Raw genomic sequence first — 20,208 nt, 5'->3', positions numbered from 1 at the left:
CCACTCATGACCTAAGTTGTGTGCTTTTTTTGGTTCACAATATCTTTCCCTCTCTGTAGATGATCAAGCAAATGTGGTCAGGATGGCCGAGTGGTCTAAGGCGCTGCATTAAGGTCGCAGTCTCTCCTGGAGGCGTGGGTTCGAATCCCACTTCTGACAAAACTTTAAGTCCATTTTGTCTCTGAGTTCTTTTAGAATCTCAGCTAAAAATTGGCAGTGCATATAATATCTGAATAAGTAACAAACTTCAGTTTCAACTGCAAATTAATTTGCCCAATTCTGTCTTCAAGCTCGTATAATATTCTTCTAGCACTCGTGGTGTTTTATGTGTTTTTTGGGGGGTGCTTAAAAAGTCCCTTTTATTAATGAAATGGGTTACATTCAGTCTTGTGATATTTTTGGTTTCCAATAAGTAGATTGTTAATTTTATGTAACCTCATTTTCTAATGCTCCATTCAAGAGATGTTTCCACTATGAAATGCAGAGCAAGGGGAAAGAGCACAAGTGATAGAGCGAGTAATTGAGAAGGGGTGTTGAGGAAGGAGAGAATGAAACAAAGACAGAGTGAGTGAACGGCAGGTAGGCCTAGAAGAGGAGACTAGAAGTGAAGGCGACATACTTTTCCCTGCTTTTGACCTCCCACCCATCCCAAACCGACCACAAACGTACCATCTATGCAACGTTGGTATGCAGAAATTCACGCCTCAGCCAGTGAGGGTAAGTCCCAGGCCTGGGGCTAGAGAGCAAAAGACTGCATGTGCTCAGACGTTCCCTGCTAGGGACAGTTGATCTGAAACAAGGTCTGCTCTCTTGTATCCAGCAAGGATCTAGAAATCCTGCATGAATCTGCAAGGCACAATGACAGCATACATTTGCATAATATGCCCCACCTTCTGCCTTCCTACTTCCTGTGCAGTAGTTGTTTGTGTAGAGAGAGAGGTCGCAGGCAAGGTAATTTTGTGAGTAGGATACAGGACCCTAAATAGCTGGTGAGAGGTATGAGGTATTCTAAAAGCATAAAAATTGTACACCTGTGAAATGAAATGCTTTCACATGTGATCTTCTGTGTTTATTGTCCTGTGCATAAAGTTGCACCTTGTGTTTGAAGGTTTAAATTATTTCAGGCTTGCATGGAGGCAGAAATTTCTGAGTGACTTTTATACATTTCTTAAGACTCTGCACTGTCAGGATGGCCGAGTGGTCTAAGGCGCTGTGTTTAGGCCGCAGTCTCCTCTGGAGACGTGGGTTCGAATCCCACTTCTGACATGACTTTTGGAGATGTAATCTCCTTTTTCAGGTTAACATCTGATGGAAGTTGCATCTGTTGGTCTTCACCTGGGATGTGATTCCGTCCTCATCTAGTCAAGAGAGCTGGGGTTTCTCATATATTTCGGTTGTATAAAGTCTTGCTGACAAAGTGCAGTCCTTACTATATGAGCATAGGACCCATGTAAGAGCTCATCTGGAAGAGTCATGCTCTTGTATGCCCTGACCAGACAGGCCATGCAAATATGGAAGAATGCCTAGCATCTGGTAGACAGTTGGACTCCAGCACACTTACGGCAATTTCCTCAGGGCTGTGATCAGGGGCTGCTTAGATTTGCGTATTCCACCCTATGTTGTGACATTGAAATTCCTTGTTGAATTTGCTTTAGCTAGCCAAGAGGTGGCTGTTGACTCAATTTCAAAGCAGCTTTGGGCCTTTCAAGTGGCTGGTTAATAGCACTTTCTCTTTGTACGCCTTAAAGGTCTAAAGAGTTCTTCATAGGTACTGCTCTCTATGGATTGTTCAAAGATCTGTTGGAAGTACTTATATTAGGATAAATAAATTGAGGGCATGCCTTTTCGGTACCCCACTTGCATGGCTGTCTGGCCTGTGGAAGGTTCCACAAATGCAATTCAGGATGGCCGAGTGGTCTAAGGTGCTGCGTTCAGGTTGCAGTCTCTTCTGGAGGCGTGGGTTCAAATCCCACTTCTGACAATTGTGTGTTTACTCTACTTTTTTCTTGAGAGAGAAAAAATCTGATCATTTCCCTCACATGGGCTTATATGGTTGTCTACTTGGAAAAGTGCAGTGAGTTTTTTTCTTGCTCTAGCCACTCATGACCTAAGATGTGTGCTTTTTTTGGTTCACAATATCTTTCCCTCTCTGTAGATGATCAAGCACATGTGGTCAGGATGGCCGAGTGGTCTAAGGCGCTGCGTTAAGGCCGCAGTCTCTCCTGGAGGCGTGGGTTCGAATCCCACTTCTGACAAAACTTTAAGTCCATTTTGTCTCTGAGTTCTTTTAGAATCTCAGCTAAAAATTGGCAGTGCATATAATATCTGAATAAGTAACAAACTTCAGTTTCAACTGCAAATTAATTTGCCCAATTCTGTCTTCAAGCTCGTATAATATTCTTCTAGCACTCGTGGTGTTTTATGTGTTTTTTGGGGGGTGCTTAAAAAGTCCCTTTTATTAATGAAATGGGTTACATTCAGTCTTGTGATATTTTTGGTTTCCAATAAGTAGATTGTTAATTTTATGTAACCTCATTTTCTAATGCTCCATTCAAGAGATGTTTCCACTATGAAATGCAGAGCAAGAGGAAAGAGCACAAGTGATAGAGCGAGTGAGTGAGAAGGGGTGTTGAGGAAGGAGAGAATGAAACAAAGACAGAGTGAGTGAACGGCAGGTAGGCCTAGAAGAGGAGACTAGAAGTGAAGGCGACATACTTTTCCCTGCTTTTGACCTCCCACCCATCCCAAACCGACCACAAACGTACCATCTATGCAACGTTGGTATGCAGAAATTCACGCCTCAGCCAGTGAGGGTAAGTCCCAGGCCAGGGGCTAGAGAGCAAAAGACTGCATGTGCTCAGACGTTCCCTGCTAGGGACAGTTGATCTGAAACAAGGTCTGCTCTCTTGTATCCAGCAAGGATCTAGAAATCCTGCATGAATCTGCAAGGCACAATGACAGCATACATTTGCATAATATGCCCCACCTTCTGCCTTCCTACTTCCTGTGCAGTAGTTGTTTGTGTAGAGAGAGAGGTCGCAGGCAAGGTAATTTTGTGAGTAGGATACAGGACCCTAAATAGCTGGTGAGAGGTATGAGGTATTTTAAAAGCATACAAATTGTACACCTGTGAAATGAAATGCTTTCACATGTGATCTTCTGTGTTTATTGTCCTGTGCATAAAGTTGCACCTTGTGTTTGAAGGTTTAAATTATTTCAGGCTTGCATGGAGGCAGAAATTTCTGAGTGACTTTTATACATTTCTTAAGACTCTGCACTGTCAGGATGGCCGAGTGGTCTAATGCGCTGTGTTTAGGCCGCAGTCTCCTCTGGAGGCGTGGGTTCGAATCCCACTTCTGACATGACTTTTGGAGATGTAATCTCCTTTTTCAGGTTAACATCTGATGGAAGTTGCATCTGTTGGTCTTCACCTGGGATGTGATTCCGTCCTCATCTAGTCAAGAGAGCTGGGGTTTCTCATATATTTCGGTTGTATAAAGTCTTGCTGACAAAGTGCAGTCCTTACTATATGAGCATAGGACCCATGTAAGAGCTCATCTGGAAGAGTCATGCTCTTGTATGCCCTGGCCAGACAGGCCATGCAAATATGGAAGAATGCCTAGCATCTGGTAGACAGTTGGACTCCAGCACACTTACGGCAATTTCCTCAGGGCTGTGATCAGGGGCTGCTTAGATTTGCGTATTCCACCCTATGTTGTGACATTGAAATTCCTTGTTGAATTTGCTTTAGCTAGCCAAGAGGTGGCTGTTGACTCAATTTCAAAGCAGCTTTGGGCCTTTCAAGTGGCTGGTTAATAGCACTTTCTCTTTGTACGCCTTAAAGGTCTAAAGAGTTCTTCATAGGTACTGCTCTCTATGGATTGTTCAAAGATCTGTTGGAAGTACTTATAATAGGATAAATAAATTGAGGGCATGCCTTTTCGGTACCCCACTTGCATGGCTGTCTGGCCTGTGGAAGGTTCCACAAATGCAAGTCAGGATGGCCGAGTGGTCTAAGGCGCTGCGTTCAGGTCGCAGTCTCTTCTGGAGGCGTGGGTTCAAATCCCACTTCTGACAATTGTGTGTTTACTCTACTTTTTTCTTGGGAGAGAAAAAATCAGATCATTTCCCTCACATGGGCTTATATGGTTGTCTACTTGGAAAAGTGCAGTGAGTTTTTTTCTTGCTCTAGCCACTCATGACCTAAGTTGTGTGCTTTTTTTGGTTCACAATATCTTTCCCTCTCTGTAGATGATCAAGCAAATGTGGTCAGGATGGCCGAGTGGTCTAAGGCGCTGCGTTAAGGCTGCAGTCTCTCCTGGAGGGGTGGGTTCGAATCCCACTTCTGACAAAACTTTAAGTCCATTTTGTCTCTGAGTTCTTTTAGAATCTCAGCTAAAAATTGGCAGTGCATATAATATCTGAATAAGTAACAAACTTCAGTTTCAACTGCAAATTAATTTGCCCAATTCTGTCTTCAAGCTCGTATAATATTCTTCTAGCACTCGTGGTGTTTTATGTGTTTTTTGGGGGGTGCTTAAAAAGTCCCTTTTATTAATGAAATGGGTTACATTCAGTCTTGTGATATTTTTGGTTTCCAATAAGTAGATTGTTAATTTTATGTAACCTCATTTTCTAATGCTCCATTCAAGAGATGTTTCCACTATGAAATGCAGAGCAAGGGGAAAGAGCACAAGTGATAGAGCGAGTGAGTGAGAAGGGGTGTTGAGGAAGGAGAGAATGAAACAAAGACAGAGTGAGTGAACGGCAGGTAGGCCTAGAAGAGGAGACTAGAAGTGAAGGCGACATACTTTTCCATGCTTTTGACCTCCCACCCATCCCAAACCGACCACAAACGTACCATCTATGCAACGTTGGTATGCAGAAATTCACGCCTCAGCCAGTGAGGGTAAGTCCCAGGCCAGAGGCTAGAGAGCAAAAGACTGCATGTGCTCAGACGTTCCCTGCTAGGGACAGTTGATCTGAAACAAGGTCTGCTCTCTTGTATCCAGCAAGGATCTAGAAATCCTGCATGAATCTGCAAGGCACAATGACAGCATACATTTGCATAATATGCCCCACCTTCTGCCTTCCTACTTCCTGTGCAGTAGTTGTTTGTGTAGAGAGAGAGGTCGCAGGCAAGGTAATTTTGTGAGTAGGATACAGGACCCTAAATAGCTGGTGAGAGGTATGAGGTATTTTAAAAGCATAAAAATTGTACACCTGTGAAATGAAATGCTTTCACATGTGATCTTCTGTGTTTATTGTCCTGTGCATAAAGTTGCACCTTGTGTTTGAAGGTTTAAATTATTTCAGGCTTGCATGGAGGCAGAAATTTCTGAGTGACTTTTATACATTTCTTAAGACTCTGCACTGTCAGGATGGCCGAGTGGTCTAAGGCGCTGTCTTTAGGCCGCAGTTTCCTCTGGAGACGTGGGTTCGAATCCCACTTCTGACATGACTTTTGGAGATGTAATCTCCTTTTTCAGGTTAACATCTGATGGAAGTTGCATCTGTTGGTCTTCACCTGGGATGTGATTCCGTCCTCATCTAGTCAAGAGAGCTGGGGTTTCTCATATATTTCGGTTGTATAAAGTCTTGCTGACAAAGTGCAGTCCTTACTATATGAGCATAGGACCCATGTAAGAGCTCATCTGGAAGAGTCATGCTCTTGTATGCCCTGGCCAGACAGGCCATGCAAATATGGAAGAATGCCTAGCATCTGGTAGACAGTTGGACTCCAGCACACTTACGGCAATTTCCTCAGGGCTGTGATCAGGGGCTGCTTAGATTTGCGTATTCCACCCTATGTTGTGACATTGAAATTCCTTGTTGAATTTGCTTTAGCTAGCCAAGAGGTGGCTGTTGACTCAATTTCAAAGCAGCTTTGGGCCTTTCAAGTGGCTGGTTAAAAGCACTTTCTCTTTGTACGCCTTAAAGGTCTAAAGAGTTCTTCATAGGTACTGCTCTCTATGGATTGTTCAAAGATCTGTTGGAAGTACTTATAATAGGATAAATAAATTGAGGGCATGCCTTTTCGGTACCCCACTTGCATGGCTGTCTGGCCTGTGGAAGGTTCCACAAATGCAAGTCAGGGTGGCCGGGTGGTCTAAGGCGCTGCGTTCAGGTCGCAGTCTCTTCTGGAGGCGTGGGTTCAAATCCCACTTCTGACAATTGTGTGTTTACTCTACTTTTTTCTTGAGAGAGAAAAAATCTGATCATTTCCCTCACATGGGCTTATATGGTTGTCTACTTGGAAAAGTGCAGTGAGTTTTTTTCTTGCTCTAGCCACTCATGACCTAAGATGTGTGCTTTTTTTGGTTCACAATATCTTTCCCTCTCTGTAGATGATCAAGCAAACGTGGTCAGGATGGCCGAGTGGTCTAAGGCGCTGCGTTAAGGCCGCAGTCTCTCCTGGAGGCGTGGGTTCGAATCCCACTTCTGACGTAAATAATTAATTTACTCTCTTAATTTCTATGCAGGTAAGTACTTAATCAATAATAACTCAGATCGGATGAAAAAAGACAGAGTCCGTGGTGTTAGAGTTTCTAAGGGTTTTATTCCTCATAAAGGAATGGTCAAGACCAGGATATCATGTTCTGACCACCACAGGGGTGTCAGAAGGGATAGAGCAAACTTTATTGACATTACATAGCTTATATACTTGTTTTATACCATAAGAAGTAATGTAAGAGGCGTAACAGCTGAGAGAAGACAAGATAACAGTATGCACGTGTTACTAGTACGTAATCAAGAGGCGTAAACTAGGCGTGAATCAGAGGTGTGTGCTAGAAACGTCACTGATAGGTGACGCAAGTGGGTGGCACCAAGGGGTGGTGCTAACAGAATTGTTGCAGTGTCAGCAGAAATCGGAAGCTTGGATGCGCGCGCAGCTGCATGACGTGTGATTGACGGGGTGCAGGGGACTTGACATTTACACTGACGGAAAGAGACAGAAGTCTGGCATGTCAGATCAACTTTTACTTTTACCGTATCTGATATCTGATGTTTAGGAACCATACTATCTGGGCGGAAAGGTCTCTAGGGCAGAAGCTATTCTATGCTAACTGTGGATGCGTGTATAAGCGCCTAAGTGTCTACATGAGAAGCGTGGGGCACGGGGCCTTCCATGGAAGCATGGTAACAGAGGCTATGAATTACTTGCATTGAGACAGGTCGGCCCTTTGGCTCAGCAGCTGGAGAGGATGTTTACTGGAGCTAGTAGGCAGGAATGCATTCTCGAGGAGCGGAACAGATAACTCGAAGGTTATAGTCAGTCTTGGCAGAAAGCAGGCTGAGCTGAGCGCGAGGGGCCGCGCTGAAAGTAAGTCAGAGTTCACGGGTACAGAGGTAGCCTGGGCAGAGGCTGTCAGAGTCAGGAGCCAGGAAAGAGGCTCGATGGCAGAAATTCAGGGCCTACTCTGTCAGAGCAGGAAAAACATGTAAAGTGTACTACAAAAAGACGGTGGCATAACATACTTAGGAACGGACTATATAATCCATTCAGGGTGGATCTGAAAGAGGACAAGTTAACGTTGGACGCAAATGTATTTGCGTCTTCATAACTGGTACAGGAGGGAAGTTACATGCACTTTAAGCTGGTACATGGAGTCGGTGGGGTACGCGCTAGGGAACATAACATGACCAAAAATTTATATTTCCTCATTCCCTCCTTGTTCCCTACGGACCCTTCATGAAATATCGATCCTCATGAATCGATCAGTTTGTTCTTGCAACGTCATTTGTTCTTCTTTCTTTCGTTTACGTTTTGAGAGAAAACTGGAGTGTTCAATACATGACGTGGCACACAGTCCACAAATCGCTGGCCCACACTGCAGGCACAGGCAGCAGCTGAATACTAGGACTAGGCCAATGCCTAGGAAGGATAGGATCTTCCATCCCCAAGCTGTTAACGTTGTCCAGAACCAACCGGACCAAGTCCAGGTGCCTGGATTCTGATGTATCTGATTTGCAATTTTATGGAGACGGGTGATAGCTTGATATACAGATGGTGCGTTTTGTGGTATGAAAACACAGCAACTTGACCCGATGACCTTACAGGCTCCACCTCTATCTGCCAAGATGACGTCAATAACAAGACGATTCTGAAGGACAACAACCCGCATGGCGGACTGCTCTTCTGTTAAGTTACCTAAGGCGGAGGCAGTTTCATTCACTACTGCTTCAAGTGTTCTAGTTAATCTGCGTATTAATTTACTATTCTGAACAGGTCCTAAAAAGAAAAAGAATCCTTTATTAAAGTCGGTGTACTGTTCCCATGCCGTTTCTGTGTAGTCGACAAGTGGGATATCTCTTCTGTGTCTATTCTTTACTAGATTAGTATTTCTGTGGTAATCAGGAGGAGCTAGAAAAACAGGTGGCAGAAGGAATGCAATGTAACAGGTACCATCCCAATCTGGAGGTAGACGTATGTATGCGGTATGACCACAAACAAAGTAAGAATGACTGATAGCTTTAAAGGACGATTTTCCATGATCACTGAATTCGACCACAGTAGTGCATTTACTATGACCTAAGTGTACTGAACCTTTCTTCTTGATACATAATTCACCAGGGACTGGCAATACTGACATAATGGGTAAAACTGGTGTGGCTTCGGACTCGACAGTAAGAATCATAAGGCTAATTGTATAATTACCTAATCCATATACTTCATTTTCTAGATCAGTTCCTATTCTAGTGGGGAGTCCCTCCTTATCTGGGTAACAGACGTCGAGCAGGACTAAGTTCAGATTTCCCCAAACCCAGCCCCCATCGAAAACAGCAATGTCAGGATCTAAGGAATTAATTATTTTAAACCATGCTCCGCAGGAGCCATTGTGAGTGAACGGATACGGAAAGAGGGGCAGGGCTCCCTTGTAATTCTGGTAGGGAGGGAGTCGGCCACATATCCAGCAATTTGTAGCATTGTTAGTTTGATGAGAATGATGTAGCATACTAATGAATGTATTGTTGCGCAGCGCAAGTCTGTAGGAAAGCTCGTGTGGAGGTAACTCACTAAAAGTGTGTTCAGCAGATACATTATAGGCAGAATGTTCACGCTTGAAAATGGGGTAATATATAGGTAACAGGATGCTAGCAACAATGATTAGAATACTGAGAATAAACATGATTAATAGTGTCACTATACAGTGACTACGAAGTGATTTACAATATGTACGTTTCTTGGCCTCTCTCTCTCTCTCTCTATCTCGATCTAGGGGATACATGTCAGAAACTATTTAACCGATTCACCTAGGGGAGGACTTAAACAATTAAACTGTCTGACTTGCTAGATCGTAATTTCATGCGATAACTTTCTTGAGGAGTCTTTTCTCGTTCAGATTCTGTAAAGTCTTTTTGTTCGACACAGTCTTTGGTGGGGGTGGACGAGTCTCGATCAGGTTTCAGTCCAGAGAATTTTTTTATATGACTCGTGTGGACCCACCCCTTTCTTCCTTCTATTTTCACGGCCGTCCTTGTTGTTAGAAGAACGGTCTTCGGGGACTTCCAGCGGGGCTCCAGCGGACTCTTTCTGTCGAAGTTGCGGACGAGCACAACGTCACCAGGACGGACGTCGTGTGGCTTTACATCAGTGTTGTCAGGGAAGGCTGCGGCAACCTGTGAACGACATGATTGGAGTGCAGACATCAAGGAGGCAAGGTAATCTGTCAACATGTTACAATCAACATCAGTAATCTTTTTCGGAATGGGCGTCCCCCACATATTCGGTGGTCTGCCAAAGACCACCTCGTACGGGGATAGCCCTGATCTCGAATGGGCGACCATTCTCATGTAGAATAGTGCCACTGGCAGGGCTATTATCCAGTCGACCCCTTTCTCCTGACATATTTTGGCAAGGCGGATCTTTAGTGTCTGGTTATGCCTCTCTACGAGGCCTGCGGCTTCGGGATGTCGGACACAATGGAACTTCCACTGGTATCCCAGTAATAAGGAAACTTCTTTCATTAATGCAGATGAGAATGGCTGACCGTTATCTGAGTACACGACACGAGGCAGGCCGTATCGTGGGAAAAATTCACGAACCAGCTGCTTGGCAGTGGTCGGAGCAGTGTAATCTGGGACTGGGTATGCTTCGGTCCAGCGGGACAGAGCACAGACAACTACGAGAACATATTTAAATCCTCGACAACGGTCCATCTGGATATAATCCATCTGGAGGACTTCAAAAGGGTGATCGGGAGGATGAAATCCACCTTGCTCTACAGGGACGCTTTTTCCTGGATTGAACTGACAACAGATCATGCAAGTGCGCACTTTCTGTTTTGCGGCTGCTCGTAAGTGTTTATTATTCCAGAGATTTTGTAGACTGTCTAACATCGCTTTCTCTCCTAGATGTGCAGGACTATGTGCTGTATTTATCATGACTTGAACCATAGAGTCAGGGAGAAACCATGTAGATTTTCCCTTCGTCATCCAACCTTGATCTGTCTGGATCCCTCCTAGTTCAATCCATTTCTTTATTTCTTCTGGAGTAGCATGTGTCTGAATATCGATAACATCTAGTGCGGGATCCCTGACTGTCATACAATTTGTCTGTTCAGTTGTCTTTGTCGTATCAGTTGTCTGAGTGTGGGTCAGTGCTGTATGTTTTGCTGTCTGGTCTGCCAGGTCGTTACCCTGGGAAACAGAATCTGTGACTTTAGTATGTGCTTTACACTTCATAACGGATATGGCTGAAGGCAGATGTATTGCTTCTAACAATGCTTGAATGAGGGGACCGTGTTGAATCTTGGCACCATGAGAGGTCAGAAAACCTCGTTCTTGCCAGAGCATGCCGAAGTCGTGTACGACTCCGAACGCATAACGGGAATCAGTGTATATGTTGACATTTCTGTTCTTGGCTAGAATACAGGCTCGGGTCAGAGCGATGAGCTCTGCCGCTTGAGCAGACAGTGTATCAATACGATGTGTTTCTTTAACTTCAGTTTCAGTGGTCACGGCATACGCGGCCACCAACTCCCCTGTACTTGTTCTCATGCATGAACCGTCCACATAAAGTGTCAGGTCTGGATTTGTCAATGGAACATCTGTTAAATCTCGTCGGGGCTTTGTTACTGCATTAATGATCTCTATGCAATCATGCGGAACTGGATCTGTCATAACTGTAGGTAACAGTGTTGCTGGGTTCAAGATACTGCAACGTCTGATTTCTATGTGTGGCTGGAATAATGTCAATTCATAACCTGTCAGACGTGCTATAGTCAAGTGTTGAGTTTGGGTTCTGTTTAAAAGAGCCTCTACAGAATGTGGAACTTGTACTGTTAACTGATGACCTAGAACAATTGAATCGCTCTGTCTGATTGCTAACGCTGTTGCTGCTACTGACTTTAAGCACGCAGGGAGTGCCTGGGCTACTGAGTCCAATGTACTTGAAAAATAAGCACAAGGCTTATGTGAACCTGCTTGGTCTTGAGTGAGGACAGACAATGCTGTACCGTCACGTTCTGTAACAAAAAGTGTGAACGGTTTGCTGTAACATGGTGTCGCTAAAACTGGTGCTTGGCATAATGCTTTCTTTAATTCCTCAAAGGCTTGTGTGTGTTCCTGAGTCCAAGGGAGGGCAGGCGAAGTTGCTGCCTCCTGCGTCGTTAACTGGATGAGTGGTTTAGCTAGAAATGCATATTGAGGAATCCATTGTCTGCAGTACGAGGTGAGGCCTATAAAGGCCCGCACTTCCTTTTGTGTCTGGGGTCGTGGCATATTTACAATTAACTGAATGCGATCGGGAGTGAGCTGTCTCCCCACTTTGGACAGCAAGTGACCCAAGTACACAACTTGCTGAACACAGAATTGTAGCTTCGAAGGAGACACCTTGTGTCCCTTGTCGGCCAGGAAATGTAAAACTGTCAATGATGCTTGTTCACATTCGGGCTCACTTCGTGCGGTGATCAGTAGATCATCGACGTATTGCAGTAAAGCGGTGTTAACTGGCATTTGAACACAATCTAGTTGTCTTTTCAGTGCTTGACTATAGATGCTGGGGCTTTCTGTGAATCCTTGAGGTGCGCGGGAAAATTTGAAACTTCGTCCATTTAAACTGAATCCGAAGAGATATTGGCTCTCCGGATCAATAGGTACACTGAAGAAAGCGTTCTTGAGGTCAATTACAGTAAAGAACGCTGCTTCTGAATCAATAGCAGTCAATAGGGAAGAGATATCGGGGACCACAGGGAACTGCGGTACGATGCACTTGTTCAGCTCTCGAAGATCAATCACCAGCCGATATACTGGCGGTGCATTGGGGTCTGTACGTTTAAGAATTGGAATGATGGGTGAATTACAGATATTGGAGTCGGTCTCTACGACCACTCCCTGGGCAATAAGCTCTTCAATGATTTTCAGTAAAGCCACTACAGCATCGGGTGGTAACTTGTATTGTCTGATTCTGGGTAGAACAACTCCTGTCTTGAGTGTAACACGATATGGAGTGATATGCATACAACCTACATCAGCTGGGCCTTTTGCCCATAAGTGATCTGGTACATTTTTCAATCTGACATCAAATTCTCTTAAAACATAATGACCCTTGAAATCCCGTAGAAAGAGTCTAACTCCCTCCGGGGAACAGCATATTATAGCTCTAGAGCCTTCAGTGTTTTAATAAATAACAGATTTTCTGGGCATGATTTCGTAAGTAACAAGTCTGTAACTCGTGATAATGGACCCACAGCCAATGGTACTGGTTCTGATACTTCATTTACAATAGGCTGTCCTGAAAAACCAAGGGAAACATTCTGTGAGCCTGAGAGGGGTGCCCCTGGGACTTCATTGTGACTGATTGTAGTGCGACTTGCCCCTGTGTCAATTAAAAACTTTCTGTCTTTTCCCAATACGTGACTATGTACATAAGGACCTTCTTGATCTACAGGAATTTCAATAAGAGGCAAACCACCTTCCCTCTCTAGGCTGTTTCATGTGTATCGGGGGTAATCTGGATATGCAGATTGGGCATACTGGTACATCTGTTGTGAGACTTGCTGAGTCGCGGCAATGGGCTGTGGCTGTGGTACTGCTACTGTCTGTGCTGTGTGGGATGGAGCATGCATAGGCTGTGTATTCTGCATCGGCTGTACATTTTGTGAGGTCTGTTGCTGGACCTGATCTTGTCTAGGCGGATGCGGTCTTTCTTTAGTTTTACCTGTTGAGATGTTGTGTTTCAGGACTGGGCATTCATGTACATAGTGACCTGGCTGCTTGCAATAATTACATGTCCCTTTAACGGGAGCTGTATTGTGATTTGTCTGGGCCCCACCCTTTCTCTGACCGTCGGCTGGGACCGTCTGAGCTACTAACATTTTCATTTTCGTGTCCTTCATACGCTTCTGTTCCTGATCTTGTTCTTCCCTAATTCTGTTTTGATGATATTGTAACATTTGTAACATCTGGGATGGCGTATTTGCCTGCCAAGTACTTTCAACTTTATACACTCTATTTTTAACTAATGGTAGGGAATTCTCGACTAATTTTGATACGAAAAGGTGTGGATATGACTCGCTGCTTGGTTGTAGGCCACTATTTATAATGAAACATTTCTCGAATCTTGAATAGAAGTCACTAGTATCTTCATCTTGTTTCTGTTTACAGGACGAGATTGCATCCCAATCTTCCTTTCTAGTTGTCAATAATCTTGGCAAAACCTGTACTATTAATCCGGGCAATGCTTTAGTCCTATCCCCAAGGCCTACCCCTGGGATTCGTTTGCTTTCTTCGTCTTCTATTTCTGCCCATGCTATCTTTGTCTCTCCCACCTCCCAATCCTTTTCCTTTAATTTCTCGTAAATGCCCGTGGGCAACAGTACTTTTAATATTTTCATAATATCATCATACGTGTAATCCCCCATTAACAACATGTCTTTAAGCTCTCTGTGAAAACCTGCAGGGTCTTTATCATGACACGGAACTAGTTTCTTCATTTCTAACAGTTCTAACTTAGTCAGTGGTGTGTGAACATACACACGCTTCAAGACTTGATCCGCACCCATAACTGGGTGTACTTATCGTAAGGGGTTCTGACTTTCAATGCCACTCAGGCATTGCATGTGATACGTTTTTCTTTCTGGAGGCGGGGCGGGAACATATTCAGAACTTATGAAGGTGTTATATTTACGTCGTTGTTCTAGAATTATTTGTATTAACTTGGTACTGAAACCTCTCCATCTATCCATGAGTAGTGCTTCTAATGTTTCGTGTAAGGGACCTGGATCGGAATGGTTGTTTCTGAACTTGATGAGGAGGTGCTGAATCATGTATACACCTGCTAATTTCTGCTCGTCTGGGGAAAGGTTCAAGAATGTCTGTGCTAACGTATCGTCATTATATATGTCTGGGTTTTCGGCCCATAACACGGCTGACCGGGCTAGTTCCTGTTCATCCATAGAATTGAGTACATGGTACCCCATTCGGTCTCGAAGCCTTTTATCAGTTTCCTGGAACTGATGTTCAGAAGAATTCGGGTTTGTTAAAGCAGAGAGAAAAACTCTCTTGTTTTCCGGACGGATGCCTTTCCTAAGGTAGTTTCCCTTACCTACATACGCTATAGTATCTGTAGTCCTTCCTTGTTCTGTAAGTTCTTCTTCCTCCTCGGAGGAAGCTTTATCATTCCCTTTCTGATGTGCCGTTATCACTGCCCTTCTAATTTTCTGGTACATACTGGCTATGCAAGCCCCCTTGTCATGTTTTCCTTCAGCTATATTTTGACCCCACTTTGTTAGTCCATCTAATTCACTTTGATCTGTCTCGGGCCTGTCTCGTTCTCTTATTAGACAATTTATGAAAAATCGTAATATCTGTGCTTGAATGTCAACTTTCTGTTTATCCATGGCATCCTTGATGCTGTCAGGGTCTTTCCCTGTCTGTATAAACTCGTATATTCTATCGAGACGCTCCTTCATTCCTACATAGCATAGCAAGATATCAGTGGCAGATCTTAATCGTAGTGATGCCAATATCATTAGATCGTTATTTCCGGGTACTGGATCATATCTGCAAACTGACATGTTTTCCTTTAATGCGTCAAGACGGGGAGACTGGAACACGAACGGATTCTGCGTGTCCCTTAAATTGAATCTGTGTGTTAATGGCGGGGTCTGAGGACCCGCAGTCGCACCTCCTGAGGCGGATGCTTGGGCATTATCTCTCCGCGGAGTCTGTATCTGAACTTGAATTTGTCGTTTAGTAGGATCAGGTAGGACCTGTTTCGGTAAGTCAATCTTGAGTGCGGGAAGTGGCGGAGCTGGCGGAACAGGGGAGGTCTGTCGCGGTACTGGCGGAACATGATCTGGGGGCGTAGTGCCACCCCCATCCCTGTCAGTAGGCAGGGCACGAACAGGCAGATTGGCGTAAGCTGGTGCTACATCCTCTAAATATGAATTTAAGAATACGTCTTTAGTAGTTTTATGCATTACTTTAGTTGGAACTAATGGTGGCGGTAAATTTATCGGTAATTCTGATAGGGCCTCAGGTGTACCTTCGGCCGCGAGATACATTCCGTTTACAAGATTGTTTCGGGCACGATCTATTTGTTCTGTTTTTACTCGGATCCCTTCAATAACTAATTCATTTTCTTGAGCCTTTTCTGATTCTTTAAGTCTGTCTTCTCTACGGAGTGCTTTCTCAGCACGCTTATGTGATTCCTTACGCCAGAATTCTATGGCGTCTTTCTGGGATTGTCTAGCTTTCTTTTTCCATAATGCTTCTTCTACCTTCATGATGCACTCGGCATCCCATGTTCCGGTAACAGGCCATCTGTGTCTTTCGTCTAGGTGCTTGGTGTAATCGGCCCATAAATCTAAATACAATATGGCATCTAAGCCATGCTTGTGGTACATAAAGTTACCTGGAGTGTCCCTAGGGGGAATAGGAATTTCTTCCTCCAGTATCCCTTTCCTAGTTCCTATCTGTTTTAACTTGTTGAAAAACGGCATTATGCTTACTTATTACTGAATGCTCGATCCTTACTACTTAATACTGGTTACAACTTAATTGATTACAAGAAACACAATAATGCACATTAAACGGTCACATTCATACCACGACATTAATCACATGAAAACATTTGAGACATAGATGACTACCCCCCTATACTGGATGTACTGCTCAACAGTACAGATACACTGGTGTAACAGTGCAGAAATTCGGAATACTAGATATACTGCTAAACAGTACAGATACACTGCCTAAAAACAGTGCAGACCGGACTTGCGTACCCAAACCCGTCTAGATACGACCCAGCAATGGTACTCACCGGGAAGCACGGAAACAGAAAGCCTCGGAAAACTCGACTGGACTCGACTCGGTACTTCGGAAAACTTCGGAAAACCTCGGTAACCTTCGGAAAACTTCGGAAACCTGGTGGGCCTCTTGACACCTCGGACCTTGCTTCTTTCGGCTAGGCTCTGGTCGGGATCCTCCGCACTCCTCACCGCCTCGTCTGGGCACTGATCGCAGTCTTCGTCACCTCCTTGGGTCAGAGGGAGATGCAGGAAATCCTGCCGGTACGCGTAGGTTCCGTCTAACTGACGGCAGGGGACAGAGCTTGCAATGCGCCAACCGGCGCGTGAGGTGGGGGAGGGGTCCCTGTTCGGGCGCCAAAATGACGTAAATAATTAATTTACTCTCTTAATTTCTATGCAGGTAAGTACTTAATCAATAATAACTCAGATCGGATGAAAAAAGACAGAGTCCGTGGTGTTAGAGTTTCTAAGGGTTTTATTCCTCATAAAGGAATGGTCAAGACCAGGATATCATGTTCTGACCACCACAGGGGTGTCAGAAGGGATAGAGCAAACTTTATTGACATTACATAGCTTATATACTTGTTTTATACCATAAGAAGTAATGTAAGAGGCGTAACAGCTGAGAGAAGACAAGATAACAGTATGCACGTGTTACTAGTACGTAATCAAGAGGCGTAAACTAGGCGTGAATCAGAGGTGTGTGCTAGAAACGTCACTGATAGGTGACGCAAGTGGGTGGCACCAAGGGGTGGTGCTAACAGAATTGTTGCAGTGTCAGCAGAAATCGGAAGCTTGGATGCGCGCGCAGCTGCATGACGTGTGATTGACGGGGTGCAGGGGACTTGACATTTACACTGACGGAAAGAGACAGAAGTCTGGCATGTCAGATCAACTTGTACTTTTACCGTATCTGATATCTGATGTTTAGGAACCATACTATCTGGGCGGAAAGGTCTCTAGGGCAGAAGCTATTCTATGCTAACTGTGGATGCGTGTATAAGCGCCTAAGTGTCTACATGAGAAGCGTGGGGCACGGGGCCTTCCATGGAAGCATGGTAACAGAGGCTATGAATTACTTGCATTGAGACAGGTCGGCCCTTTGGCTCAGCAGCTGGAGAGGATGTTTACTGGAGCTAGTAGGCAGGAATGCATTCTCGAGGAGCGGAACAGATAACTCGAAGGTTATAGTCAGTCTTGGCAGAAAGCAGGCTGAGCTGAGCGCGAGGGGCCGCGCTGAAAGTAAGTCAGAGTTCACGGGTACAGAGGTAGCCTGGGCAGAGGCTGTCAGAGTCAGGAGCCAGGAAAGAGGCTCGATGGCAGAAATTCAGGGCCTACTCTGTCAGAGCAGGAAAAACATGTAAAGTGTACTACAAAAAGACGGTGGCATAACATACTTAGGAACGGACTATATAATCCATTCAGGGTGGATCTGAAAGAGGACAAGTTAACGTTGGACGCAAATGTATTTGCGTCTTCATAACTGGTACAGGAGGGAAGTTACATGCACTTTAAGCTGGTACATGGAGTCGGTGGGGTACGCGCTAGGGAACATAACATGACCAAAAATTTATATTTCCTCACTTCTGACAAAACTTTAAGTCCATTTTGTCTCTGAGTTCTTTTAGAATCTCAGCTAAAAATTGGCAGTGCATATAATATCTGAATAAGTAACAAACTTCAGTTTCAACTGCAAATTAATTTTCCCAATTCTGTCTTCAAGCTCGTATAATATTCTTCTAGCACTCGTGGTGTTTTATGTGTTTTTTGGGGGGTGCTTAAAAAGTCCCTTTTATTAATGAAATGGGTTACATTCAGTCTTGTGATATTTTTGGTTTCCAATAAGTAGATTGTTAATTTTATGTAACCTCATTTTCTAATGCTCCATTCAAGAGATGTTTCCACTATGAAATGCAGAGCAAGGGGAAAGAGCACAAGTGATAGAGCGAGTGAGTGAGAAGGGGTGTTGAGGAAGGAGAGAATGAAACAAAGACAGAGTGAGTGAACGGCAGGTAGGCCTAGAAGAGGAGACTAGAAGTGAAGGCGACATACTTTTCCCTGCTTTTGACCTCCCACCCATCCCAAACCGACCACAAACGTACCATCTATGCAACGTTGGTATGCAGAAATTCACGCCTCAGCCAGTGAGGGTAAGTCCCAGGCCAGGGGCTAGAGAGCAAAAGACTGCATGTGCTCAGACGTTCCCTGCTAGGGACAGTTGATCTGAAACAAGGTCTGCTCTCTTGTATCCAGAAAGGATCTAGAAATCCTGCATGAATCTGCAAGGCACAATGACAGCATACATTTGCATAATATGCCCCACCTTCTGCCTTCCTACTTCCTGTGCAGTAGTTGTTTGTATAGAGAGAGAGGTCGCAGGCAAGGTAATTTTGTGAGTAGGATACAGGACCCTAAATAGCTGGTGAGAGGTATGATGTATTCTAAAAGCATAAAAATTGTACACCTGTGAAATGAAATGCTTTCACATGTGATCTTCTGTGTTTATTGTCCTGTGCATAAAGTTGCACCTTGTGTTTGAAGGTTTAAATTATTTCAGGCTTGCATGGAGGCAGAAATTTCTGAGTGACTTTTATACATTTCTTAAGACTCTGCACTGTCAGGATGGCCGAGTGGTCTAAGGCGCTGTGTTTAGGCCGCAGTCTCCTCTGGAGGCGTGGGTTCGAATCCCACTTCTGACATGACTTTTGGAGATGTAATCTCCTTTTTCAGGTTAACATCTGATGGAAGTTGCATCTGTTGGTCTTCACCTGGGATGTGATTCCGTCCTCATCTAGTCAAGAGAGCTGGGGTTTCTCATATATTTCGGTTGTATAAAGTCTTGCTGACAAAGTGCAGTCCTTACTATATGAGCATAGGACCCATGTAAGAGCTCATCTGGAAGAGTCATGCTCTTGTATGCCCTGGCCAGACAGGCCATGCAAATATGGAAGAATGCCTAGCATCTGGTAGACAGTTGGACTCCAGCACACTTACGGCAATTTCCTCAGGGCTGTGATCAGGGGCTGCTTAGATTTGCGTATTCCACCCTATGTTGTGACATTGAAATTCCTTGTTGAATTTGCTTTAGCTAGCCAAGAGGTGGCTGTTGACTCAATTTCAAAGCAGCTTTGGGCCTTTCAAGTGGCTGGTTAATAGCACTTTCTCTTTGTACGCCTTAAAGGTCAAAAGAGTTCTTCATAGGTACTGCTCTCTATGGATTGTTCAAAGATCTGTTGGAAGTACTTATAATAGGATAAATAAATTGAGGGCATGCCTTTTCGGTACCCCACTTGCATGGCTGTCTGGCCTGTGGAAGGGTGGACAAATGCAAGTCAGGATGGCCGAGTGGTCTAAGGCGCTGCGTTCAGGTCGCAGTCTCTTCTGGAGGCGTGGGTTCAAATCCCACTTCTGACAATTGTGTGTTTACTCTACTTTTTTCTTGGGAGAGAAAAAATCAGATCATTTCCCTCACATGGGCTTATATGGTTGTCTACTGGGAAAAGTGCAGTGAGTTTTTTTCTTGCTCTAGCCACTCCTGACCTAAGTTGTGTGCTTTTTTTGGTTCACAATATCTTTCCCTCTCTGTAGATGATCAAGCAAATGTGGTCAGGATGGCCGAGTGGTCTAAGGCGCTGCGTTAAGGCCGCAGTCTCACCTGGAGGCGTGGGTTCGAATCCCACTTCTGACAAAACTTTAAGTCCATTTTGTCTCTGAGTTCTTTTAGAATCTCAGCTAAAAATTGGCAGTGCATATAATATCTGAATAAGTAACAAACTTCAGTTTCAACTGCAAATTAATTTGCCCAATTCTGTCTTCAAGCTCGTATAATATTCTTCTAGCACTCGTGGTGTTTTATGTGTTTTTTGGGGGGTGCTTAAAAAGTCCCTTTTATTAATGAAATGGGTTACATTCAGTCTTGTGATATTTTTGGTTTCCAATAAGTAGATTGTTA

General features: G+C 44.3%; 9 non-coding genes across 9 annotated transcripts; all 9 read left to right on the top strand.

The window, feature by feature from the left end:
* The first annotated feature begins 76 nt into the window (after nucleotides 1–76).
* Nucleotides 77–159, top strand: TRNAL-AAG (transfer RNA leucine (anticodon AAG)). The gene has a single exon. It is a non-coding gene; the product is annotated as a tRNA-Leu (tRNA).
* Nucleotides 160–1,183: 1,024 nt separating this feature from the next.
* On the top strand, nucleotides 1,184–1,266 carry TRNAL-UAG (transfer RNA leucine (anticodon UAG)). Its single transcript has one exon. It is a non-coding gene; the product is annotated as a tRNA-Leu (tRNA).
* A 906-nt stretch (nucleotides 1,267–2,172) lies between these two features.
* On the top strand, nucleotides 2,173–2,255 carry TRNAL-AAG (transfer RNA leucine (anticodon AAG)). The gene has a single exon. It is a non-coding gene; the product is annotated as a tRNA-Leu (tRNA).
* Nucleotides 2,256–3,279: 1,024 nt separating this feature from the next.
* Nucleotides 3,280–3,362, top strand: TRNAL-UAG (transfer RNA leucine (anticodon UAG)). Its single transcript has one exon. It is a non-coding gene; the product is annotated as a tRNA-Leu (tRNA).
* Nucleotides 3,363–3,994: 632 nt separating this feature from the next.
* Nucleotides 3,995–4,077, top strand: TRNAL-CAG (transfer RNA leucine (anticodon CAG)). Its single transcript has one exon. It is a non-coding gene; the product is annotated as a tRNA-Leu (tRNA).
* A 2,287-nt stretch (nucleotides 4,078–6,364) lies between these two features.
* On the top strand, nucleotides 6,365–6,447 carry TRNAL-AAG (transfer RNA leucine (anticodon AAG)). Its single transcript has one exon. It is a non-coding gene; the product is annotated as a tRNA-Leu (tRNA).
* A 12,425-nt stretch (nucleotides 6,448–18,872) lies between these two features.
* TRNAL-UAG (transfer RNA leucine (anticodon UAG)) lies at nucleotides 18,873–18,955 on the top strand. Its single transcript has one exon. It is a non-coding gene; the product is annotated as a tRNA-Leu (tRNA).
* Nucleotides 18,956–19,587: 632 nt separating this feature from the next.
* On the top strand, nucleotides 19,588–19,670 carry TRNAL-CAG (transfer RNA leucine (anticodon CAG)). Its single transcript has one exon. It is a non-coding gene; the product is annotated as a tRNA-Leu (tRNA).
* A 191-nt stretch (nucleotides 19,671–19,861) lies between these two features.
* Nucleotides 19,862–19,944, top strand: TRNAL-AAG (transfer RNA leucine (anticodon AAG)). Its single transcript has one exon. It is a non-coding gene; the product is annotated as a tRNA-Leu (tRNA).
* The last annotated feature ends 264 nt before the right edge of the window (nucleotides 19,945–20,208 follow it).

This window comes from Lissotriton vulgaris, chromosome 8, assembly GCF_964263255.1.
Source record: "Lissotriton vulgaris chromosome 8, aLisVul1.2, whole genome shotgun sequence".
NCBI classification, from domain to species: Eukaryota; Metazoa; Chordata; class Amphibia; order Caudata; family Salamandridae; genus Lissotriton; species Lissotriton vulgaris.
The sequence above is the reverse complement of the archived record's forward strand: the minus strand, read 5'-3'. Positions and strand labels throughout refer to the sequence as shown.